The sequence below is a fragment of the Euleptes europaea genome, chromosome 7 (assembly GCF_029931775.1).
Source record: "Euleptes europaea isolate rEulEur1 chromosome 7, rEulEur1.hap1, whole genome shotgun sequence".
Lineage (NCBI taxonomy): Eukaryota > Metazoa > Chordata > Lepidosauria > Squamata > Sphaerodactylidae > Euleptes > Euleptes europaea.
In genome coordinates, this window is record NC_079318.1 from 49,738,541 (window position 1) to 49,765,566 (window position 27,026).

The window sequence follows — 27,026 nt, forward strand, 5'->3', positions numbered from 1 at the left end:
TCCCCACCATCAAACATGGAGGGGGACATATTATGCTTTGGGGGTGTTTTTCTGCTAAGGGGACAGGACACCTTCACCGCATCGAAGGGACGATGGACGGGACCGTGTATCGTCAAATCTTGGGTGAGCACCTCCTTCCCTCAGCCAGGGCATTGAAAATGGGTCGAGGATGGGTATTCCAGCATGACAATGACCCAAAACACACGGCCAAGGCAACAAAGGAGTGGCTCAAGAAGAAGCACATTAAGGTCCTGGAGTGGCCTAGCCAGTCTCCAGACCTTAATCCCATCGAAAATCTGTGGAGGAAGCTGAAGGTTTGAGTAGCTACACATCAGCCTCGAAATCTTACTGACTTGGAGAGTATCTGCAAAGAGGAGTGGGACAAAATACCTCCTGAGATGTGTGCAAACCTGGTGGCCACTTACAAGAAATGTCTGACCTCTGTAATTGCCAACAAGGGTTTTGCCACCAAGTACTAAGTCATCTTTGCAAAGGGATCAAATACTTATTTCGCTCATTATAATGCACATCAGTCTCTGACTTTTGTCTTCTGGGTTTCTGGGGGTTTTCCTGTTGTTATTCTGTCTCTCACAGCTACAATAAACCTACCATTAAAATTATGGACTGGTCATTTCTTCGTCAGAGGGCAAACGGGCAAATTCAGCAGGGGATCAAATACTTTCCCCCCTCACTATACACTACTGATTAAGGAGACATATTGACCAATCAGGGAGAGATCATTAACAAAATATGGGAGAATTTGCTTTGACTGTTTCTGCATGAAGTTTTTTATGCCATGGTGTTTCTACAATACTGTGCACTCCACATAATCATCAAGTTCTCAGTCTTGCTTTTGAAAATAAAACACAATTCAGCATAGGTGTTACAACTTTCAAAGAACAGTACAGAGAAAGTCTCTTACAATAGCCTTGTTAAATTGAAAATGTTAAAGGATAGAAGTGCAACTAGTGTCAGTACTGGAAGATGAGGCCTCCATAACCAGTGCCTTTGGATTTTTTTTGGAAGACATTACTGTTGCCTAACATCAATTCCAGTATTTATGAATGAATATTATTATGTGAAAGTCCAAACATTACACTCCCAATGATTGGTTTCTTCAGTTTTCAAAACCTGTGGTTTTGTGTGCAATGCCATATAATTTGAGAAGTCTCCACGTTCAAATGTGCAGTGTCAACAGAGCTCTGAAGGAGCTGATGTGAGGTTATGGGTGAAGGGTAATATGTTCATAATCTACTTGTGTGCTGTGCCTGCCTACTGAACAATGATGCCCAGTTTGAGGAACACAGCCAGTCTGGCAATTCCAAGATTCTATTGGACAATAAACTATACAGACAGTTCTCCACATTTTCTCTCTTTGTTACACTTGATTGTTTTTAGTCATGTAGAATCATAGCTAATATAAGAAAGAACAGCTGCATAAATTGGTCTGGTAGTTTCCTAAACATAAATGGACATATTTGACCATATTGTGGTCAGCTGATGATGCTGGAGCATCATCGCTTTAATTGAATATATCTCTTTGGTTGCTTAGTTTGAGAGAGTTATCTAATACATTTTTCTTGTCCTTCATCCAAGTGACATACATGGTTCTCACTTTCCCACTTTACTCTCACAACAGCTTTGTGAAGTGGTTAAACTGTGAAAAGGTGAGACTGGCCCAAGGTCACCCAGTGAGCTTCATGGCAGAGTGGGGGGATTTGAACATGGATTGGCCAAGTACTACTCTAACCGCTATACCACACTGCCTTCTCTGACCTCATTGATGTGGGTACATCATGAAAATTAGTCTTTTTCAATGTAATGGAGGAGAAATTGCATTTCCTACTCTATTTTTGGGCTGGGGAGGGCCGGGGAAAAGTGTAATTAAATAAACAAATAAATCTTCCTCTCAAGATTATTTCTCCCACAGCATGAATTCTGGCAGGTTCCCCCCCACTCCCACAATATTTTGCATGTGTAGAATGCTATTTTTCTTCTCAATTTCCCCCCCTAGTCAACAGAGGGGTCTTCCAGTTTGACTGAACCAGAATGTTAGCTGTGACTGACCTTAGATTTGGATGTGTACACAAGGCCTTGGCTATTAGATATAGTGCAGTGTTACCTCACCTTGAGGGCCTCAGGTTGAATGACCAGAGGCAAGTGGTATATTTATTGACATCATGGCTCATGATTGTGCTGGTTGCCGCCAACTGCTCAGCAGCCATGTACCTACATGGGGCTGACCCAGCATCCCACGTACCTCAGCTGCCACCATAATGCTTTCTAGTAAGGGTGTATTCTCTTTGATTGCCGCTCACTTTCACTTTCAGTAGCCTGTTGCTCTCTGGAAAACCACCTCCTGAGCCAGGACTGCACCTTGGAGTATCTGATTACTTAAAAAGGAAAGAATGATGAGTACCTCAATGTCCCAGTTGCAGAATAACCACGGATGCTCAAGTGAATGCCTATGACAGAGTGGTTAATCTGTAGTTACCTAGAAGAGGCTGTGCAAAAAGTTGGATTCAGTTCTTTTCTGATTTAAAAAAAAAACTGTTTTGGTTTCTTTAATGTAATAATTAAAGTTAATCAAAGGTGTTACTTCTAATAGTTGTTTCAAAAGGAAACAAACTTCTAGCTGTAATGGCCCTCTTCATGAACAATTGAGATGACATTGTTTGGGATTGTACCCAAGCATCCAAGGGAGCCTCCCTGCTACATTCCTGACTGATAGGACGACACAGCAGCCTGCAACAGGATGGCGAGAGAGAGACTAGGTACAAGGTCACCCACTGAGTTTATTGCCTGAAGGAGGATTTGAACCCCTGGTCCCCATCAGATGCTTTAACCACTACCTAACAGTGCCTCCTTATGTTTAAGGCTGAAAATTATTTTACCTGGTATCAGTGTGGTCCTCTAGGTTAAGTCTTTTGGAAGAGAAGGGGGTGATCTAGGAGAAAAAGCTTGGAGTATAGATGCTGTAGAAGCTAGTACGGATAACCAGGATGATCATTATATAACATGCCTTTTTGTAGATACTATTGATAGAATCTGGACATGTAAAGAAAAACATCTAAGGAACATATAAGGCAATAGAAACACTCATGACTTAATTGTGACAAATAATAAATAGATCTCAAAATTCTATATATTTCTACATTTGAAAATTGCTCTATGATCTTAATTATTTTTCTCATCTGAATTTTAGGGCATGCCATTTTGCTGTATGATGCCCTTTGAAGCACAGTTCACAGTATTGAAGAAATAACACGCAGTATAGTGCTAGCTAGAATAGTATAAGTATTCAGCTTGCTGGGGGTAAAGTGTAGATGACTGGGGAAGGCAATGGCAAACCACCCCATAAAACATAGTCTGCCTAATAAACGTTGGGATGTGACATCACCTCAAGGGTCAGTAATGACCTGGTGCTTGCACAGGGGACTACCTTTACCTTTAGAATAGTCAAAGTGCCTGGGGGACGGATGGACTGGAAAGCAAGTGGTCAGAAACACTGTAATGCTCAGAAGCAAATCTGTTTTGAATGCTATAGAAATAAAATATGATTGTTTGCTTAATGATGATCCTTGATAGTTAAATAGTTAAAAATAATTGCCCTTTGCTTCAAATGTTAACAATATGATGCTTGGCCTTGCTATTTAAGTATTTTATTCTTTCAATTAAAAACCTTAATAACTCTGTATTGTTCCTGTTTTATGAATTTTGCTGATATTTTATTATTATTATATGCTCCTTGTTAGTTTGAATTGTGCTACTGACCATTGATGTTTTTATTGATGCTTTACTGATGTTTTATTGTTCTGTTCACAACATCAGTCCCTGTACTAGGCCTGTCACTTCAGATCATCTCCTATAGCAGGGGTGGGGAACCTTTTTTCTGCCAAGGGCCATTTCGATATTTATAACATCATTCGGGGGCCGCACAAAATTATCAATTTAAAAATTAGCGCACTATATTTAATTAATTAAATATGAATTTAATTAAACATAGAATGGCCACAATGCAGACCTTCTCATATCAAAAGATATACATGCATACAAATCCAATAACCATACACTAACATCCTATATGTGCAAATCTAAATGTCCTATACAAGGTTTGTACTGCAATGAAACAATCCATATGAAGTCCCAATGTGGCTGCAGCCTAAGATTGAGACCATTTCAATATGCACACAGTGTCCAGTCCAAAGGTTTTTCCATCGGGTCAAGCGGGGGGGGGGGAAGGGGGGAGATGGCAGCATGAGTTTCGGGTGCCCCAGCAAGGTTGTGGCCAGGGGATCGCCCTGCCACATGGGTCACAGGCGAGCTGGGAGGGGAAGGAAGGTTCGGGGGTGGCATGGCCAGAGAGCACGCTTTACCTGTTGGCCTCGGGGGAGAGTGAGGGGTTCACGCCACGGCGCGGCCAGCGTGCAGGCCAGCAATGGGGGAGACGGCGGCAGGCACATGTTTTGTCTCTCTCTCTCTAGGAACAGGAAGCAGGAAACAGGAAGCGGGGAGACTTGAGAGAAACACCCCCGGCTTGAGTTTTGTGCGCCTACGCTCCCACCTGCCAGCAAAACTGAAGTGCCGAGAGGAGGGCCTGGCTAGCAACAGCTATCTCCCTGGAGCTCCCGGCCTCGGCAGGCGGGCCACGGGCTGGGTAAAATGATCTCGCGGGCCGGATCCGGCCCGCGGGCTGGAGATTCCCCACCCCTGTCCTATAGGGTTGCCAACTTCCAGGTACTAGCTAGTGATCTCCTGCTATTACAACTGATCTCCAGCTGATAGAGATCAGTTCACCTGGAGAAAAGGCTACTTTGGCAATTGGAATCTATGGCATTGACGTCCCTCCCCTCCCCAAACCCTCCCCTTCTCTGGCTCTGCCCCAAAAACCTCCCACTGGTGGCGAAGAGGGACTTGGCAGCCCTAGCCCCCTACCTGTGTATAGTCAAAACACAATACTAGAGTAAAATTGGAATTCTTCAGTCTGATGTACACACTCCCAGTTTTGGCACAGTAATTCTCAGACAAAGAAAAAATGGAAAGGGAGAGAGAGTACTTAACCAGCAAGTAACTTTATTATACTAATAAGATACAAACAAGGAATCAGTATAGGAAAACAGAGATAATAAGAAGTTTTGTATCACAGAAACCAAATAAATCCAGTAGTAGAAAGGAACAAGAGTCCAGTAGCACCTTAAAGACTAACAAAAATATTTTTTGGCAGGGTATGAGCTTTCGTGAGCTGTGGCTCACGAAAGCTCATACCCTGCCAAAAAATATTTTTGTTAGTCTTTAAGGTGCTACTGGACTCTTGCTCTTTTCTACTACTGCAGACAGATTAACACGGCTACCCACTGCAAATAAATCCAGTTAGTTTGCAGGAACCTAAGGTGCAATATTGTTATTTTAAGCAAGTTAGCCAATTAAAATTACTTTTACGTTCTTCAAATTTGCTAGTCCAGAACAAACCAACCCAGAGAGAAGAGGTAGGCAAGGGATTTCCCAAATTAAAACCAGAAAGTGCAGCAGGATAAACTGGAACGGATCTTAAGAAAGGGGGAAAGGATTCCTTGGCCAGGAAGCAATGGGGAAGGACTGGCTGTAGTAGTACAAGCCAATTAGAAAGTGGAAGAGCTAAGAGAGGGTGTCATGATCCTAAGCCTGAGGCTAGGGAGGAGAATAGCCTGTAGGCCACAAGATAGCCATTCTGTTGCACACAGGCCCTAGGCATGGCTGCCAGTTCCTCTGCAGGCTAGGGTTGCTAATCTCCCGGTGGCGGCTGGAGATAGGATTGCCAGGTGACTTTTAATGGCGGGCAATTGCCTGCCAATTAGCAGGCTTGCCGGCTGCCCATCAGCTGGCCAGCGGGGGAAGTAGGCTCGCTGAAGGGGGAACGATCTGCTGGTGCACAGTGTGACATGTGGCGAAATAATGTCCCTTCCGGGTTTACCCTGGAAGTGACGAGGACTCTCTAACACATTCCTCCTATGGTTTCCATAGAGGTTTTGAGGGAAGTGCTAGACAGTCCTCGTTGCTTCCAGGGTAAACCTGGAAGGGACGTTTTTGCACACTCGCAAGTGTCCCCCCCCGTACACTGAAGCTCCTGCTTGTGAGGGAGGGATACGTTCCTTGAGCCTCGTATTCCCCCTTCCTCATCTATAGTGCTGGCACAAAAAGGGTGTGTTATAGGAATCATGAAAGACAACTGGAACAGTGCTGTCCTTAGTCTCCCCTCATCTTGCATATGATACTCCTTTACTTTGAGAGGCATGAGCCTTTGTTGTGTAGATGTTGCTGAATTTTGGGTCTGGTATTGGGTTGCCTCCATCCATAGTTACACTTATACAACTTGTTTTAGTAGAGTTACTATTGCTGGGATAATATATGTGAAGCATTTTAAATACTTTAAGGCTACAATCGTATGCTCACTTACTTGAGGGTAAACGCTCTTGGGACTTACTTCCCAGTAGACATGCATAGGGTCATACTATAAATGTATTACATAAACAGTGTATTATTTAGGTTAGAGTTTTCTGTAAGGGTTTAACATTAGACATGCAGTGTGCAGAACTCTGATACATGTCTGCTTAAATTAATGGACATGAAATAAGTGTGAATCCACTCAGCATTATGTAGCGCTTTTGTCCTAGTGAAAATGTTTTAAAGTTGCATTCCTTATTTACTTGAGAAAAAGAGCCACTGAGCTCATTAGTACTACTTGTGAGTAAACATGTTTGGAAGTTTTGTTTTAATCAGCGGGACTTCCAAGCAATATGATCAGGACAGGAATATTAGAAGACAGCTTTTTTATAAATATAAGACCAAATTAAGAAAACAAAGCCTATTAAGAAATTTCTGTTGTACCCTGTATACTTTTTGGGTAGGGCAATAAAGAGGGGAAGATCTCCTGTACTCCCTAATGTGTTGTAGAAAAGGAAGCAATGCAAAAATGAGACAAGTCCCTCCCCCCAATGACTTTTCTGTATTTTTAAAGGTACAGGAATCCTGGTCTTCTGTACCTTGTCTAAGGACTACGTGATGTTGGCAAATGGTTAATAAAACTAAAATAGCAGCTATTCATATAAAAGTTCCTTTTCTACACACTAGCAGTCAACACGACTGATCTGAATCCCGTTCAGTTGTCATAGGTGGCTGTGCATTCCACAGCCTGGCACAAGCTTCCCTGAAATGTGATGCCATTGGTTTTTCAGCAAAGGTTTCTGTCTGCAGGGCTGCAAACGGGCATCAGCTGCTACAACTAGGGAGCAAATCTTAAGCAGCCTTTTCGATCGTGAGACTCACCCCCTCTCAAAGATTTCTTCTGTACACAGGAAGTGTCCTCTTTTTTATTCAGATATAGTCCTTTACTCATGTAATCAGATCAGAGCCAAGATCACTGCTGCATGGTTAGAAAAAGACATCCTTAAGACATTTGTCCTTGAAACTGCACCAAACTCTTGGAAGAACCCAGAACCTGTAAGTATGTACGATTTAGGCAACGATAGCATAGGGCAAACCTGCAATCAACTATTATACAATATGTGATTAGCAGCGCAGTGGGGATTTCCCCCCCCCCCAGATGTTCTGTTACATTCATTTTCAATTTGTTCTGAGGAAACAAATCAATTCAGGCTTCTGATACAGTGACTTTGCAGTAGATGAGCTAGTAAAATGTTTGATTTAACTCTTTCTTGCTTTCAAGTGGCTGGTGGAATAGATCCTGTCTATAGAGAACCATTCTGGGTTTTTTCTTTTTCTTTTAATGAATGTAATTGTGTATTGTATCCACCTTGTAAACAAAAGACATTTTTTTCCCCACAAGCCACTCCAAACAGTAAATAACGAGGCAAATACAATCCATCGATATCTTCCTTAATTAACACTAAAACGTATGTTTGCGATCTTAATTTATTGATAGCGAATACTTTGCCTTAATTGAATCTGCAGAGTTCTGTGTGTTTTGTATTTCACTGTCTTTCCTAAGTTTCTGTCCTTGGACTGCAGTCTCATTAAACCTGTGCCTAGGCACTCTGTATTTACATGCTAAGCACATCCTGGTTAAAAGAAAATTGTTTTCAGATTGGGGGGGGGCAATTTTTGACTATAGAGGACAGTTTTATTTTTCTGGAAAGCTTAAAAAGACACTGCAGCATGTATGGACGTGGCTGAGTGAACTTACAAATGCAGTCCGAAACTTGGAATTAAGTTCAGTTGAAATTACTTCCAAGGAAGTCTTAGGATGGGGACGCCGGTTTTCCTTTAACAAAGTCAGATCTCAGCATGTCCCTTCTTGCAGTTACAACTAATAAAAAAACCCTTCAGTTCCCTTCCTATAAATTTTTAATATGCAACAATACCTATATTTATAAGATTAATTTCTCCTAGGTTAGCCTGATTGATAGCTGCATTGTGGTTTCTTAAGTGCTTTCTTCATGAAACCCACAGAAGAACTGCATTCCATTTAACTAGTGAATGTAAAAACTGGTAACCATGGATTCAGCCACCACTAACTGCTGAGTGCAGTGACTTGTTGTAAACAATACAAATGAGCCAGGATAGCAGAAGCAACCAGACATGAAATGATTTTAATAGAAATTATAGTAAGGGTCATGTGGTATGGTATCAGCTTGTGTTCACTATTAAAGGCAAAGTGTTTCTTTTCTTTATTTCCGCGGTTCATTTTAGATCGCACATTTCTACCATGTTCTTAGGTTCTCCCCTCCCCCTTCTGTGGACCTTGTGTAATTCTCAGCAGAGGTTTCTGTTTTAATTGCATGTTAAGTACTGATTTTAAAATGAGAACAATCATACTGAGCGAGCCCATTGGTCTACGATCCAGCCCACAACCCTTATGTCCAACAGTGCCCTTATAGCTGAAAACAGCTGTTTGAAAGTGTGTGGTTAGTTGTTGGCAAAAATCTCAGAATGATTGATGGGCAAGATGTGCAGTGGCCAGAAAGTGCGGCTTTAGTGCGCAATTCCTCTCTATCCCCATGATTAGTGAAAGCAGAATAAGAGCGCAATACTAAAGGGGGGATAGATCCATGGCGGCTGGGAGCGGTGGAGCCGTTCCTCCTCCTCAGAGGTTTCCTGGCCACTGCGGAGCCTAAAAAAGCATTTAAAAAATGAAATAAAAAAAGGGGAAATGCCCCATTAAAACAGAGAGGCTGCGCTACCAAAAAAGGGGGTGCAGCCCTGCTGCAGTTCCAAGGGTCGTTCCCAGGGCATAAGAGCTGTAGAAGCCTAAAGGCAGTGCCACACACACCGGTATGGGCTTTCCCTTCTGAGAAAGGACTGCCAGTGTGGCTGTGCTGGTGGCGGGGGTCAGCTGTGCCCAGACGCCGGCATGTTTGCCTCCATGCTGGCATAGGTGCCACCTTATTACGTGATAAGGTGGCATCTAAGCTGGTATGGGGTCATGCCGGCTCGAAAGGAGCATCGCTCCCCCTTCAGGAATGGCCTGCCAATTATACAAGGAATTAAAAAGCTATAGGAGAACTTGTGCATAATACCTATATAAGTTGTCTAGATCTACATAATTTATGAAGGTTGCAGAATCCATATTTTTGATACAGAACTGTGAATGTTATTTTTACCCTACAGAGTGGAGATAGCCTTTATTTCCATGACATCCTTGGGCATATTCTCTAGTACTTGTTGATGCATTGATGCATAAATATGCGCAGCCATGTTTTGGACTTGGACATATTAATTGTGTTGTATGTTATGTTCAGGTAGCAAAGTTCTGTCTGGAAAATATTTCCTTTTGCTTGTAATATTTCACAGGGTATTTGCTAGCATTTACATGAATGAGTAAATGTTGGTCCCATACTAGCTCACTTTTGTCTGAACCTAGTTATATATATATATTGGCTCTAAGGCTACAACCTCATATGTTAATAAGCTCTTCTAGTATCAGTAGGGTTGCCAGGTCCCTCTTTGCCACCAGTGGGTGATTTTTTGGGCGGAGCCTGAGGAGGGTGGGGTTTGGGGAGGGGAAGGACTTCAATGCCATAGAGTCCAATTGCCAAAGTGGCCATTTTCTCCAGGTGAACGGATCTCTATCAGCTAGAGATCAGTTTTAATAGCAGGAGATTTTCTGCTACTATCTGGAGGTTGGCAACCCTAGGTATCTGTGAAACTAATTATGCTGATTCTATCTATATAATAAAATTTAGATCTCTTTTTTCTTCTAGGCTAAAACATTGTGATGATTTCAGCCTTTACTTGATAGAAGGCATTGAGGATTCCTGGATAGTTCTAGAGGGAATCTTTGCCATTGGTTGCTCTTAGGTTGAGACAGTAAAACAAAAGTGAGAACAACAACCACAGGGGCCTACATTAACTGATGATCCATAATGTCAGGTACAATCTGATGAGCACATGCAGATCATTTGAGCCTTTGGTGTGTCATATTTTAAGATTTTCCACACTTCTTTGGCATCTCCTGACTGTCACTTACAATGAACCTCTTTCCATGTGTAATAATGTACATTTCCAAAAGCTGCTGTATTTAATTAGCATCTTCCAATTTTGTCTTCCTAGTTGCTTCCATCCATTCCTCAACTGACAGGATAAGACTTTGCAGTTGTAAAATAATTAGAAAACCATTTAATTTGATAAAAATAAATCTGTCCTGTAATTTTAGGCTAAGACTACATTCCTTTAACATAAGTCACTTATGCATGGTCGCTTTAACCGCCTTTATTCCCTGTTTCAGCCAGGATCAAATTTTCGTTCCTTGGAAGCTCAACGCTGCTTCGACGCAAAACGAACCTGGCTTTTCCCATTCCTCTTATGGCCCGAATTAAACCGTTGAGCCTGGCTCATTCCAGAGTCATAGAGCGTGCATACTGCATTAGGAGAAAACACAGAAGGTTGGCTTCTCTCACAGCCAATCACGAAGCAGTGTGTAAAGAGGCGGGGATTCAAATGCTTCCTGCTTCCACCTACCTCGGAGCTCTTTCTGAGCAAAATAAAGTCTTTTTAAAAACGAAGCTTGGATTTCTCCCCCCCCCCTTCTTTCAGATTGCTTTGTTTTTTGTTTTTTGCTCTTACAATGCTTTTTTATGCGGCAGTTGGATTTGGGGGGAAGGAAATCTTCTCTCACGGTAAGCCAATTATAGAGCAGCATTTAAAGGGGTGGGACTTGATTTGAGCTTGGACGACTGCTTTTCTGTATCCATGGTTCGATTAGCACACAGATTCGTCCCTGATCATTCCAGCCAATGCATACTGTTTCACTCCAAATCGGGTTACATTAATGTGCAATGAACCCAGGTCCAACAAGGGAGATCCAACCCATGCATAAAAGGCCACAGTTTCACATGAGCAGAGTAAGTCTCCCTGAAATTACAAACTTTAGAATCATAGCCTTTCTGATTGAAATAATTTCAAGATAAATTTGAAAGCATAACTTTCACAGCATTGTACCTTGGTGACCAAAATCGTTGCTGGACTACTTTAACCAAATAGCTAAAAGTAACGATGCTTAGACTTCAGCGGTTATTAACCTTTAATCTACTCCAGAAAGGCAACTTTATAGATATATGTATGATATAAGAGCATAAGAAAGGCCACGCTGGATCAGACCAAGGCCCATCAAGTCCAGCAGTCTGTTCACACAGTGGCCAACCAGGTGCATACAGTATGCAGTTCTCAGGCATTCATCGAATGAGACCCCTGTGCCTGATGACCATTAGCCAACGCCTTAATATTAGGTTTGTTTCCTATTTGCTATGTGGGATGGGCAGTATAAAACAACTCTCTCCACAGGTTGTTCAAAACTTTCAGAGGTGGGGGAGAAGTGGCTTCCCAATTTCTCTCCATTCGCAAAAGTTCTGAATGTTTTCCCAAGCTTTTCAGACTCTGTGTCACTGGCATAGCCCTTTAAGCTTGTTTTAGTTTGAAGGTAGCATAGTAACTCCGTTTATTATTTCATTCTTTTTTGTTCTGTTCAGTTGATATGTCTATTGGAGGAGGGGAGGGTTTGGGGAGGGGAGGGACTTCAATGCCATAGAGTCCAATAGCCAAAGCAACCATTTTCTCCAGGTGAACTGATCTCTATCAGCTGGAGATCAGTTGTAATAGCAGGAGATCTCAGGCTACTACCTGGAGGTTGGCAGCCCTAGCAGTGGGGCTTCCATATGGCCAGTTTCCCTGCTCCAGTCCCCCAGCAGCAGCCCCCATCCTAGGACAACAGGGCTTTCGCAACCTTAAAAAATCAGCACTAGGATATTGTTATACCAATATACTATAGTAACAATAGGTGTAATGGGTTCTCTGAATTCCCAGTTTTCATTTGTTTTAAAAGTATCTGGCTTCCCCTTTTATCTCCACAAGGGACCTAGAGACTTTTTTTAAAAGCTGAGAATTAAGATAACCTGTTACACCTATTGTTATAAATTTATATTGATATAACAATGTTCTAGTGTTGATTTTTTTTAAAAATAAAAAGGCTCCCAGTGGCAGGGGAGGAAATGGCTGCCAGGGGACAGGGTGAGAGAAGATGGCTGACATATGGGTGGGAAAATCTGAATCTTAATTTTCCCACCCACACAGCGGCCATCCATGCTTTATTGTAATCGTTCCCAAAACTTTGGGAGCAAATCAGAAAGATCAGAGAAAAGCCAGGGAAAACCCTGGAGGTGCACAAACGTATCATGATGCTGTGAAGAAGTAGTGGGGAAAACTCACTTCCCAGCAGCATTGAGCCCTGGACAATTAAACTCATGTAGAAATGGCCTATTATCTACTTGGATTGGCAGCAGTCTCCAGGATCTCAGGCCTGATCTCTTCACTGGAGATTCTAAGGATTCAGCCTGGGTTCTTCGAAGTGCAAAGCAGAACCTCTACCACTTAGCCACAGCTACTCATTGTATACTGTTAAATTCTAGAACGGTAGCTGTGCATAGATATTTTAATAAAATTGTATAGACCACATAAACCTATTACTGGCTGTGAATGCTGAGACAAGAATAGCAATTGCTTTAAGAACGTCAAGCTCATTGTTATGCATGTGTGTTTAATGTAGGTTGCAGAAACTACATTGGTCAGCAAATGCTCAGACATTGTGGTTGCCTATATATTTGTTGCTCTCTGTTGTCTGAGTCCTTAGGGCAGAATGGCTGTTCACTGAGCTTTTATTACTCACCTTAATTTTTCTAAGGTTTACTTTAGTAGGTCTTGAAATTAGTGGAAGATATTGCCTATATTCAACTGGTGAACCGTATTATGCATGTTATGGATATGTGCACAGTATACAGGGAGGCAAAAGATAAGCGATCAATTGTTATGGATCCCATAGTCACGAGTTTTTTAAGGATGAATTACGGAAACTTTGTAATTATTGTGGGTAATCTTGCAGAAAATTAAATCTTGAGTTTGCATGTGTGAGGAAGTTTGGGCAACTTGGCTAACCATAGCTTTTGCAGTGTTTAGAAGCAGCTCTCTGTACTTTGTTGACTCCTTGGTTACCTGTCAGACTTTTGTTTTAGTTCACTTCATTCAATGAAAGTAAAATGCTGCTTTTACGATTGGTTAAATCCCTGGGAAAACCCAGACAAACCCAGATTTTTCTTCTTTCCAAGACTTCTTTCTGACCTTAAACATATGGACCTTTAAGAGTGGCTTTAGGACCCTGCTGAAGATTATAAGGTAAGAGAGACAGTCTGACTCTTTCATATATTTTTACTGGTTGTTTAATCATCTGTGAGCTCTAGCTGAATAAAATACAGATCACAGAGGAGGCTTGTGAATCATATTTAGGCAACATCTGATGTTAACTGAAAACTGCACTTTAGTATCCCACAAAGGAGTAAAAACGTAGGCCTATAAATGTTATTTAGAATAGATGTGAAGACAGGCAACAACATTTTGTGTGTGCTGTATAATATCACTATGCTAGTGTAACCAATTAGGCATATACTACTAATAACCCAAGACAAAATTCAGGTGACCCTACAACCAACCCACTTCCCAATTAACTTATCTCAGCAGCAGTTTCTGGCCTTAGATTGTAGTGTCTTTAATTTTTTTTAAAAAAAAATCGATTGGAAAAAGGAGACGTCTTGACAACTATACTTCCGAAGGATTAATACTGAGGATGTCATTGTGCTAGAGTCTAGACAACATCTTCATTTGTATGCTAAGATTTCTTTTCAGATCTGTATCTCTCAATAGCAATGGCACTGGAAAAACTTATCATGCATGTAAGACTTTATATTTTTTCCAGTTCCGTTCAGTCTTGTTTACGTCGGTTTCATATTAGTTATAGTTTTTAGTTACAGTTATATAGTTACAGTAGTAACTATCAACAGTACTTGACAAGGACGGCAGCTTGGCTCTAACCTCATTAAGTAATAAAGAAAGCAGTGCATTTGAAAAATGTCCTCATTATCTGTAAGTCCAAGGAAGATAAGGTTCTTGCAATTCACTTGGCTGGGTCTGGCATTAAAAGAAGTTCTGTTAATTCCTCTTTACCCACATTTTCCCAACAATCCAACAATCTGTTTATTTTCATTTTAGGATTTTAGAATCTATTTTGAATCGATTCCATTTTGATCAAAGAGAAATTTGAAGAGAGGAGGGGCAGCAAGGAAGGGTCTGCAAAATTTCAGAATTTGCCACTGTAGATGCTCAGAGATAGGCAGTGTCTTCATGCACCTTACTATTGTCCAGCAAGAGGAATGACCTGGTGCTTGCACAGGGGACTACCTTTACCTTTTAAAGCAGCATACATACTAAGGATACTGCCTAAATAATAGTAATAATGATAAGGTCCTATTTTTCCTAATTTCAGTTTTGCTTTACAGTATTAGCCTTGAACTGGCTGTTCCCAATCAGCATCACAGTTTGCAGTAAGTTATTGAATTAAAATGGAAAACTATAATGATTTTAAGTATCTTATTAGGAATTAGTATTCTGAGCAGTTTAAAATGGCATGTATGATGATGAGGCTATGCGTTTGTTACCCTAATCTTTCGAAACCTTGAAAGGAGTTTGACAAGCTATATATTTTTTCACAAGAGCAAAAACAGATCCGTTTCAGGCGTCTGAAAACAGAATTAATTTTCAGAGAGCTCTTTGGTGCCAGGATGACTCATATGCCTTACGAATGTTCTAGATGTAAGAAGGAGTTGGGCTGTCGTAGCATTCTATTTTGTAATCTTGCCGCATTATTTGCTTGATTGGAGGATCAGCTGCCTGGACAGCTGTAGAGATTCTTCCAGCTAGTAGTAGCACAATGTCGCAGAGGCACGTGATCTGAGAGTTTCATGCTGGCATCCTTTGCGACATTACAAGGGATTGTGGGGGGACCTTTTGGATCACATGCTTTTTTCATTGGCATCCCTAAAACCTTGCTGTCCCAGTCAACCTCCCAGATTGCTAGTTCAGTCAGGCTGGCACTCCTGCTGTAGCACTGAATAGGGTATGACTTGAAACAGGTTTGAAACATGACGTAAAATCTTTACTGGAAGTGAAAGTGGGATGCACAGAGACCAGAAGTAGAGTAAGATGCCAATCGGATCCTTTTCCAAACCACCTTCAACTCTCAGGGAGGGACAAGGAAGCACAACTAACATCCATCTCCAGCCTAAATAAAAATGTGAGTCCTCAGTTGAATAATTGCAAATGCATTTTTTGGTGACGATCAAAACTGGACTGGTCACACACAACTGGATCAGAGGGTTCATGAGCACAACCCCCACTGGATCTTGTACATGGGTGGAACGGAAAAGACAGCTTGAAAACCTGCCACCTTTGTGTGCCACCCACCCAAAGTTGCATGAAGAAAAACAAAGCTTCCTGTTTGAATTGCGAGAACAGGTCCATGGCTCTGCTACTGAATGCTTTATGCATGCAGATGCAAGTACGAGTCAGTTGGACAATCAACCTCTGAACTTGGCATTCCATGTGTCTTGGCTGCAAATAGTCCTCCTGTAATCAGTAAGTCTACCTTCTGTACCCTCTGTGTGTGTAGAACAACTCTTGTGCAGCAGGTGTTCATGTACAAATGCTGTTGAGAGCCGAGATCTTTAAATAATGCTTATAAGGTGTCCCAGATTCTGTAAGTATAAGGCAGGGTAGAGAACTGCTTCTCGTTTTGTACCCTAGCGTTTCAGCTTGTTTACTGAGATACTCTGTGTTCGGCCATCTTTCGTTTGTAACAAAATTCCTGAGTATCCATTCCAACATAAATGATGTGTTAATGAGGACAGAGTATAGGTCATGAGCTTGCAAGTATGTGTGAAGCTATGATAAGCTTATCCTACCAGGAGAAAGAAAGGTTAATATACCAACTGCATGTACACTTCAAAGCATGTGGCTAGTTTATTGCACTAACCTAATTATCTGTGGTATAGATATGTTGGACAAACATATCTATAACCCAGATCCTGTTACTTCACAGTGGGAGATACCAAAGCTCTTCTCTGTTCAGCTGCCAGTTTCCTGAATCTAGTTTTTTTTGCCTCTCTTGTTTTAGTCTTTTAGAGTGTGGGAACAAGCGTAGAGACAACAACACCAGAGCAACCCCTGCCCCTCACCACTGCCAATTGGTTTCCAGTTTGATTTGGGAAATCTATCAATAGCTACCTTTGGGGCAAGGCTGACAGAATATGATGGGCTGGCCATTATTTGTGGCACATTCTGTAAATTTGGCTGTGCACTATTGATGCTGTAGCTGTACAGTGGGACTGTGTCTTCATAACTTTCAGCCTTTCAGTTGCTCCCTGCATATAGCAAATACAAATGGCAAGAGCTTGTGCTGAAGAATGCAAATTTCCTTCTAGAAGTCCTTTGAAGTCTGAACCTCCAGGGCTGGTACAGACACTGTGCATCCCAGGTACCCACAGGTGGCTGGGATTGCTTCTTGTTCACACAAGCGTCCATTACCATATTCTCCCTTATATAAATGTAGTGATCTGGTGATCATTTTATAGGCTAGAAAACTGGCCATTCCCACCCAGCAATCACTAAAGTTATTGTGATTATACGTTATTTAATTACTTCCTTTATTGCCTGCATTTCTTGCTGAGAGTCAGGGCAGATTAAAGGTAAAAGTAAGTACCCTGTGCAAGCACCGGTTCATTACTGACCCATGGGGTGACGTCACGACGTTTACTAGGCAGACTATATTTACGGGTTGGTTTGCCATTGCCTTCCCCAGTCTACACTTTACCCCTGGCAAGCTGGGCACTCATTTTACTAACATCAGAAGGGTGGAAGGCTGAGTCACCTTGAGCCAGTTACCTGAAACTGACTTCTGTCGAGATCGAACTCAGGTCATAAGACAGTGGTCCCCAATAAAATGTCCATGGGTGCCTGCCAAGTGTATTTGAAAAGTGGGTGAGGCCAGGTAGGGCTTTTGCCCAGCAAGGCTTCTGATTGGCCATGGGAGATTTGATTGGCTGTGCAGATTTTTAAAAACTCTGCTTTAGCAACAGCTGCACAAGGATCTTCACTGTGTGACTGAAGGTTAGCTACAGATGGCTCCACCTCCCGTGGTAGCCATTCTGTGGCAACCGCTTTGTGACTGTGTCCACCATGTCGTGTCAGAATTCCAAAGGTGCCTGTAGGATCAAAAAGGTTGGGAACCCTGGAATAAGACATCCAACAAAAAATGCAATAGGACCAGGAACAACAAAATTAGAAGACAGTACAGACAAAACCCCCCACTATGAACGACATACTGTAAACCAGTGATAATCACTCGTGTCTATGGAGTTACAGGCAGTTCCTACCTTGAAACTTCACCAGTAGAACAAGGAAGCTGAAAGTCTCCCTGAGGTGCAGATTTCATGCCAGAGATGGAAGTAAACCTGGTTGTTTTGGTGGATAGTTGTGAGTGCGGTTCTCTGCAAGCTGCAAACTGAGTACCACTGCTATAAACAGTGCAGAAAATGGATTATAAAAGGGAAGGTGATACTGCAATATCACTACAAGCATAAGAAACGCTTTTGTGAACTATTCCATTATACTGCAGCTCTATTTCCTTCATAAAAATTTCTGTTGGACAAAAAGTATAATTTCTAAATCAACATCTTCTAGGCGTGATATAAGACCTTTTTTCTTGATTTTGTTTGAGAATGTAGGAAAGTATGTATTGGCTAAGATGAGAAGAGGGATATATTTGTTATACAATTATTTTCAATGTATTATGTTTATGTGAGGCAATTATCCATCTTATGTCAGTACTTTTATTTTAAGGCTGCGCTCCTATGCATACATGAAAATATTTCCACTGAAATCGACAAGGATTATTTCCGAGTAAACATGGCTAGGAAGGATCAGGCTGCCTAAAATTCAATGCTCAGTTGTCATTTCAGTTACCCTAGTGTAAATTATTGCCATATTATTGATGTCACCAGGCTTCTACTTGATAAACTAGTTAAGATTTCCTAAGATTTTTGACTTCATGTTGCAGCCTAAAGAATTCTAGCTATGTTAATAAGTTTTTGATAAAATCCCTTTTCCCCAACTATTCCTAAAGTGATTTCCGTGTATGTAAAGACTCAAGAGGACATCAGGATTGAAAGGGAAACTTTTCTCTTCTCTTTGTTTGTCTCTCTTTAAAGTTGAATTCAATAAAAAAAAGGCTATGGTGTAATAATTCCTACAAGCTCTGGTAGTATCTTTTGGGGGAAAGGCTACTGACCTTTCCCTATTTTTAATAAAAACTTTTACAGTCTTCTTCTCTTTGCCTTCTTCCATAATACCGCTTCCACTTTATTCCTTTTATAGACGTCTGATTAGAAAAGTGTTTGGGGGAAATGCAAGTAAGTAGAGCTCATGGATTTGATTATGTCCTTATCTATAAGGGTGTGCCTGAAGGGATGACAATATCCTTTATACTGTATTAGTTTGTGTAGGTTATGCTAGGTAAAGCAAATGCTAGTCAATGCCTTGTGATCTATTAATGTAACCATAAGGTTTGCAGAAGAGGTTAATAACATCAGTAATTGAATGGCAAAAAGAATTGAAGGGCAAATTCAGTACTTTAGTTGCATGTGCACACCTTCCCTTAACTTCAGGTTAATGAGAGCCACATGCAGGCCCCTCTGGGAATTGCTGGTTAAAGGAGAAGCCTTGCAGACAGGATGTATGTATTATATTCTTGGCTCTGCCACTGACTTACTCCATCATACTGAGCAGCACCGCTAGCTTCCACATGTATAAATTACAAACTCCATAAAATAGGATGTGTGTGTGTGTGTGTATGAATATATATTAATATTCAGACTTTGGCCCATCTTTGGTATTTACACAGTTCAAGAATTATCAATGTACATATGTGAATGTTGCCAATTCCTGAAGCATACACCCTATTTATTAATTATGGAACTTGTATATGCTATCTTTCTGATAATAAGACACCCATATAAGTCTGCCTGTCATGAAGATCTTCTTTAGAGGTCTTTCTCCTTATGTACCTATGGTTGCCAACTGGCCTTCTAAAAACATCCTGTCCTTTTATTTTAGTTTATTCCATTTTTATTTGATATCTATCCCGCCCTTTCCTGACCAAGGTCAGGCTTTAGTAGAGTTTTAAGTAGACTTGGGCGTGGAAGTTTATTTCATTTTTGTTATTAATTACCAAAGGGTCTGTTTTTTAAGGTAAAGGTAGATGCCTGTGCAAACACCGGGTCATTACTGACCTATGGGGTGACGTCACATCCTGATGATTACTAAGCAGACTGTGTTTACGAGGTGGTTTTCCATTGCTGCCCCCCATCATCTACACTTTGACCCCAGCAAGCTGGGTACTCTTTTTACCTACCTTGGAAGGATGGAAGGCTGAGTCATCCTTGAGCCAGTTACCTGAAACTGACTTCTGTCAGGATTGAACTCAGGTCATGAGCAGAGCTTTGACTGTAGTACTGCCGCTTACCACTCTGCACCATGAAGCTCTTGTCTGTTTAACTGGATTGTTTTGTATGGTGTTTCATTCTTATTTCTCTTGGTAGTTTTGTTTCATTTTAATAATTCTGTTTCATTATTATTATTATTTCTTATTGGGTTCAGTGGAACACCCCTCTCTTTTCATCCACTGCCCAGTTCAGACAGGTAGTATAAAACAGCCTCCTTTTTTGAAGGGGTGAATTTTGCCCATGATTAACATTAAAGTCTATGGAAGGACTGATAGGAAAAATTCCAAACAGTGACACAGAGAATAGTGTGAGGAATTTGGCACAGCAGCCACTTAACTTGAAGAACAGTAGTACAAGGAAAAGGCAGGCAAGGCGAAGGCATTTGGTGGCATAAGGAGGGGTAGGCATCTGGGTAGGCAGGTGGCCAGCAGGAGGACATTGAGATGGATTTCTTTGTACTGGGGGAAGGGATAAAGCAGCCATGGAGCTGGGGGAAGGAGCACCTGGGGCGGGGAGCGAGAGGGTGCGCATGTGCACACACAGGACCCAGGCACAGTTCACCCTGGTGCTGGGGGAAGGAGAGCCTGGGCAGGGGGGAGGGGATGCACTGTGTGCATGCAGGACCCAAGCGCCAGTGACCCTGGTGCCCACTGGCCATGTTGTGCCAGCCCAGCTTGGCTGGGGTGCAGTGGGCTTGGTGGTGCCAGGGAGAGCTGGTGCGCGACGTGCGTAAGCAGCTCATTCCTGCCACCGTGGCCCACGCCACCCTCTCTCTCCTGCCCCCCCCCATTGCTGCCACCACCACTTCCTCTCGCACTCCCCTAGGGGAAAGTACACCACCCAGACCCCTGCTAGATCCGGCCCTGGGAAAAAGTTAGGCGAGCAGCAGCCAACCAGGAGAGCACAAACTGTAAGAGTATATTTTCCACAACAGGACAGGCATTAGGAGGAGAGTGGAAGTCCCAACCTTATATCCATCAGGATTGGAATAAAAATGTATGTAATCTTAGGAGCTACAGTTTGCAGTTAGTCAAGAAAGCACAGAGCCTCCCCCCCTTCCCCATAAGGAACACTGTGCTCTCCTTATTAGGAAAACACTGGCTGCTTTGTCAAAATGAAACCAGCGAAGGAATCAGAGAGACAGACTATTGAGAGAAGCAGAACAAAATGAAAGAAAAATATGGAGTGTTTTTCTTATCAGCTGTTCAGATGGAGAATTTGTTTTGTTTTCATATTAATTATGATAATTATGAAACATTCTGTTTTTGCAATTATTGTAATTAATAATGAAAGATCTATTAATGGGATGTTATTTACCTCCTTGCCATGGAAATCAACAGCTGCCCATTTCTATGCATTAAAGGAGAAGGACATTTTTAGTGTAAAAAATTCATAAGAATCCCTGCCAGATCAGACCAGTAGTCCATCTCATCTAGTATCCTATTTCACACACAGGGGCAGCAAACAGGACATAGAGAGGCCAGGCTCCTCTCCCTAGCACTTGGTTTTAGCTTTTCTGAATGTGGAGGGTCCCTTTATTCAGCATGGCTAGTAGTCATTGATGGGCCTATATTCCATGATTGTCTTTTAAATCTGTCTATGCTTTTGGCCATCAATATGTCCACTGGCAGTGAATCCCACAATTTAACTTCTCATTGAGTAAGGAAGTATTTTTATGTCCTGTATTGACTATTAACTTCACTAGGTGCCCCTGAGTTCTAACATTATGGAAGAGGAAGTAAAACAATCCACCTTCTCCACCCCATCCATAAATGTATAGATCTCTATGTTACCCCTCCCCCCTATTGGAAAGGTGATGCAGTCATCTTGGTTGCCCTCTTCTGTATTTTTTGTCCCCAGCTCAGCAGTATCCTTTTTGAGATACAGCGATCAGTAGGGTTGTCAGCTCCGGGTTGGGAAATACCTAGAGATTTTGGGGGTTGAGCCTGAGGAGGGTGGGGTTTGGAGAGGGGAGGGATTCAATGCCATGGAGTCCAATTGCCAAAGCGGCCCTTTTCTCCAGGTGAACTGATCTCTATCGGCTGAAGATCAGTTGTAATAGCAGGAGATCTCCAGGTTCTACCTGGAGGTTGGCAACCCTAGCAATCAGAAATGTGCACACTATTCCAAAGCAGGCCCATCATTGTTCCATACAAGGGCATTACAATATTGTCTGTTTTATTCTCAATCCCTTTCCTAATAATCCTCAACAGGGCCCGTGAACGCACCAGCAACTTACCTCGCTATTTAAACGTGTCGAGTACAAAAGGATCCAAAGCAAAATAATATTTCTGTTCCCACTGTGCCACATTTCTCCATTTTTAAAATAAAATCCGCAAGATTTCTGTTCCCACTGTGCCGCCTTTCTCCGCTGTACTGAGGTTGAAGGAAGGGCGGCGATTGGTCCAGGGATAATAAAATTTTTTTGCGGGCCTTCCCACAACGGTAGCGGGGAAGGCTGTTTAAAAAATGGCGCAAAAAAGGAAAAAAAGGGAAAAAAATGAGAATTGTGCTGCTTGGCGGGAGTTCGAGGGGAAAGCGAAAGTGGGACTTGCCGCCATCCCACCCTCTCGCTTCTAAGCACTGCAAAGCCGAAAGGGGGGGGGAACGAGTGTGGGTGGATAGGAAGGATGGGGGCGGGGCGGTGGACTTTCAGCGGGGTTGCATGTTCGCACTTCAAAGCTCTGCGTGAGGAACACGTTTCATTTTAATACTTCGCCGTATAAGCGGATCCTCTTAACGTGGAGAAACTGTGCACTGAAGCCGTGTCCGGCATCCTTCGGGTGAGATGAAGTGTGAACATGCAAGGAAAGCCCGCGGAAGTTGGCGCCACAAATGGCAAGTGCGGACATGACCCAGAAGTTCGCCTCCCCCCCCCACTACTGCCACACACTGTTGACATTTTCATGGGGCTATCCACCCTGATGTGGATGGCCCAGGCTAGCCTGATCTTGTCAGATCTCAGAAGCTAAGCAGGGTCAGCCCTAGTTAGTAGTTGGATGGGAGACCATCAAGGAACACCAGGGTTGCTGAGCAGAGGAAGGCCCTGGCAAACCACCTCTGTTAGTATCTTGCCATGAAAACTCCAAAAGGGGTTGCCATCCGTCAGCTGCGACTTGAAGGCACTTTACACACACACATCCACTCTGAACCCAAGATCTCTTTCAGTCTTGGTCTCAGCCAGTTCAGAACCTATCAACCTGTCTTTGAAGTTAAGATTTTTCACTCCAGTGTCCATCACCTCAACACTTACCAACAATGAATATTCCTTCCTATGAATTCAGATAAGCCACTGGTTTTCTACTCATTGGTTTTGTACTGTGTTACTGCTCTCATTTCATGGCACCTGAAAACTTAAAATGTCCAAGAAGATCTTCAATGCATATTACTTCTGCTCTCATTCTTGGAGGAAAGTGCTTTGTTATGTTTTGTAATAAGCTACAGTCTCCCAGTGAAACTCATAAACAGCTCATTTCCTTGTTGCCTCTTCATTTTTCACCCCTTTTAACACTATATGCCACAAATATCTCCATATAGGTTTGACTGTGTGCATCAGCATCCTGCTATCAAGTGACCTTCCAATAGTCAGGAAGCGTGATCCACAAGCTGCTGAAATCAAGTCAAACTTTTTTTTAAAAAATGGAGTCCCCCTGAAGACCTAATTTAAACAGTGCTAAATTGTTTCAAATCCAAGTTCTCTGGCTCACGCTTCATATGGATCATAGCAGATCAGGATGACAGTTCTCTGTGTATTGATTGTACTATTTAAATGTTAATGTGGAATTTGGAAACAGAAATGAAAATAGTGGGAACATCATGTGAAGGGAAGCTGGTTTTTAGCAGCTGGAGTTAAGCTGTTAAAGGTAATTTTTAGCTTATGCTGCATACACACTAGGGTTGCCAGGTCCCTCTTCGCCACCAGCAGGAGATTTTGGGGGTGGAGCCTGAAGAGGGCGGGGTTTGGGGAGGGGAGGGACCTCAGTGCCATAGATTCCAATTGCCAAAGCAGCCATTTTCTCCAGGTGAACTGATCTCTATCGGCTGGAGATCAGTTGTAATAGCAGGAGATCTCCAGCTAGTACCTGGAGGCTGGCAACCCTAATACACACACACACACACACACACACACACACACACACACATGTGTAGATACATATACAAAATACCAACCAACTACTGGTGTTTTATTTTGTGCATTGATTATTTTTTTAATGTTGCCTTGCCTGTGCTGAGGAGGTGAAATAAATGTAAATAAATAAAACCAGTGGTTCTGTCAGGTCTGTGTTTTTTTCCATTGCATTTTTACCATCCTTTACATGCATACGGTACAAAACCCCAAATGACTACCTGAGCTGCTTTGTCTTTTGGGTATTGTATTTGCTGTGGGGGTGGGGGGGGGATAATTATTATGACTTGACCTTGTTCTAACTGCATTACTTTGCTTGTGGTCAAAGACAGCAAAAAGCACCAGAATGCCACCTGTTTGTTCCTGCCTATAAACCTCTTTTGGCAGTGCCAACTGTTCTCTTGAGGGCCTTGCTGCACAGAGCAATGTGTTCTAAAATCTGTTGAAGGGGAGAATGAGTAGAACAAATTACTCCATTGTTAATTTTTTAAGAGCAACCGGGTAGTGTTCTGGTGACTTCTAGGACATTATCCTTAACTGGATAGTAATCCCAAATAAGCACTTAAGTTATTCATTTTTGAAAGACTGTTCCGATCAAGTATTTAAATTATTGCTTAATATTGATTGATATGGCACTTATTCATTAATTTATTTGATTTCTATCCTGTTTTTGCTCACATTATATGGTTCTCAGGGAGTCTCCCATTCAGGCAGTTCAGGTTCAGTGTTGGCAGCAGACCTAGGTTTGCCGGTTCCCACCATCTCAAATCTTGTGCAGTGGGGTCTCATTATGTCATGGTACAGGACTGAGTAATATCACAATTTGCGGCAGACTAAAGTAGCATCCCTGAACAATTAGTAGGGTTGCCAACCTCCAGATACTAACTGGAGATCTCCTGCTACTACAACTGATCTCCAGCTGATAGAGATCAGTTCACTTGGAGAAAAAGGCCACTTTGGCAATTGGACTCTATGGCATTGAAGTAGGGTTGCCATCCTCCAGGTACTAACTGGAGATCTCCCACTACTACAACTGATCTCTAGCCAATAGAGATCAATTCACCTGGAGGAAATGGCCTCCCCAGTGTAAAAATGGAGGTTTTCTATATGTGGGTAGCTCCATTAATCCAAAATCTGTTTGCAGAAAACAGAAATACTCATACAAGCCATGTTTCTCCATTGAAATTAATTAGGAAGTTCTTGTTACTAGGAAAGTATTGACTTTAGGCATGATCCTTTTCTTTTGGGTGGTACAGGAATTCACTGTGCTAAGAACATTTTTCTTGCTGGAAGAACCATCTCTCCATTAGGGTTGCCAACGTTGGCTGGGGAAATTACTTGAGATTTGGGGGCAGGGCTTGGAAGGGATGGAATTTGGTTGCAGAGTGTGTGTGTGTGAGGGGTCTCAGCAGGGATGAGATGCCAGTGCCACAGAGTCCACCTTCTAAAGCTGTCATTTCGTCAAGGGGAACTGATCTCTGTAGTTTGGAGATCAGTTGTAAAATCTCTCTCGCTCTCGGTCTTTCTGTGTGTGTACAGAAGATGCCTAGAAATGGAGCAAATTCAACTGCCGGTGAGTTGATGGAGAAAATAATGGAAGCTGGAGCTGCTAATTAGATGCTTATTAAGAGGTTCTACTTTTCATCAGTGCAAGAACTAGCATTTGGTTGATTGGGGAAACCAAACTCTGAAGAGTCAATGTAATCATTAGCCGACTCACCTTCCGGATGTGACAAGTGATGAATCAGCTTGAACTTGCCTGGAGCTTTCTTCAGGAAAATACCCATAGGGGAAACCCTCATATGCTCAAGCAGAGCATTATCAAATGGCCCCAGTATTCTCCCCAAATGCCAGAAGTTCTTTCCTATCTTGTCTCTAATCACCTGAGGACATATGAGTGCTGATCTCAGCTTCTGAGCTAGCTCTTGTATCTTGGGGCCTGTGTAAAAAAAACAGCCAGACCCTCATCGAAATCTTTACGCAGCAGTATGTTTTCTCTTCCCCACCCCCACCCCTGCCCTGATGCTTCCCCTTGTCAGACTGTTTCTACAGCAGGGAAAACATTTTATGTGCCCTCATTGGAGTTTATGCTTTCTGCAGGCCCCGTTAACCAATCTTTGGCATTTTCCACTGTCTTGCTTTGATTTGGATGACTGCTCAAAGCACCTGCTAATGGCCTGGAGCATTCATGCCTAAATTTGCAGTTTCTGTAGCACTTTCGCTCAGATGGTTAGTACACAGCTAGTGAAATGCTGTACGAAGCACCTGCTGCATTATTTGAGACCAGCTTGTTTGCTTTCTGTTTATTGATGGAAGCCTCCCATACAATGTTCTTTTTTCTGTAGTTCCTTAGAGCTATTCCACACTTTACAAGGAAGCTTTGTAAAGGATGATCCAGTAGTATGCACCCCTCCCCATTCAATCATGTCAGAGGACAAATTCTTGTGCCCGCAGTGAAAGAACAATACATACATGTCCCCCATTTTGATACTAAACAGCAACACAGATGAACAAATCACTTGCACAGCATGCATACCTGCAATATGCAGAGCAGCCTTGCAGCCACAAAAACCTCTACTGATGTGCACTATACTTTAACTACAAGTTGTATAAAAGATAACAATGAGTGTTATAATATTAACCATAGTTAAATTGTGTAACTCGCTGCCCCAGGATGTGGTGATGGCTGCCAACTTGGAAGGTTTTCAGAGGGAAATGGACATGTCCATGGAGGAGGGGGCTATCCATGGCTACTAGTCAAAATGAACGCCAGTCATGATGCATCCCTATTCTCTCCAGGATCAGAGGAGCAGACCTATTAGGTGCTGTGGAACACAGGCAGGATGGTGCTGCTGCAGTTGTCTTGTTTGTGGGCTTCCTAGAGGCACCTGGTTGGCCACTGTGTGAACAGACTGCTGGACTTGCTGGGCCTTGGTCTGATCCAACATGGCTTTTCGTATGTAACCAGATGGCTAAGAATTCATGATAGTATTGCAGAGAACATCCATTCAGAGCATTATAGATAAAAT

General features: G+C 42.3%; 1 protein-coding gene across 2 annotated transcripts in view; it reads left to right on the forward strand.

The window, feature by feature from the left end:
- The window catches only part of ESRRG (estrogen related receptor gamma), a 516,565-nt gene that overhangs the window by 11,551 nt on the left and 477,988 nt on the right, over positions 1-27,026 (forward strand). The window contains exon 1 of one of the 2 annotated variants that reach the window (XM_056852766.1): positions 7,419-7,476. The exons of the other annotated variant lie outside the window; for it this stretch is intronic. The gene's annotated coding sequence lies outside the window, so the exon portion shown is untranslated. Of the gene's footprint in view, positions 1-7,418; positions 7,477-27,026 lie in introns of those variants that run through there. 2 annotated transcript variants of the gene reach the window in all.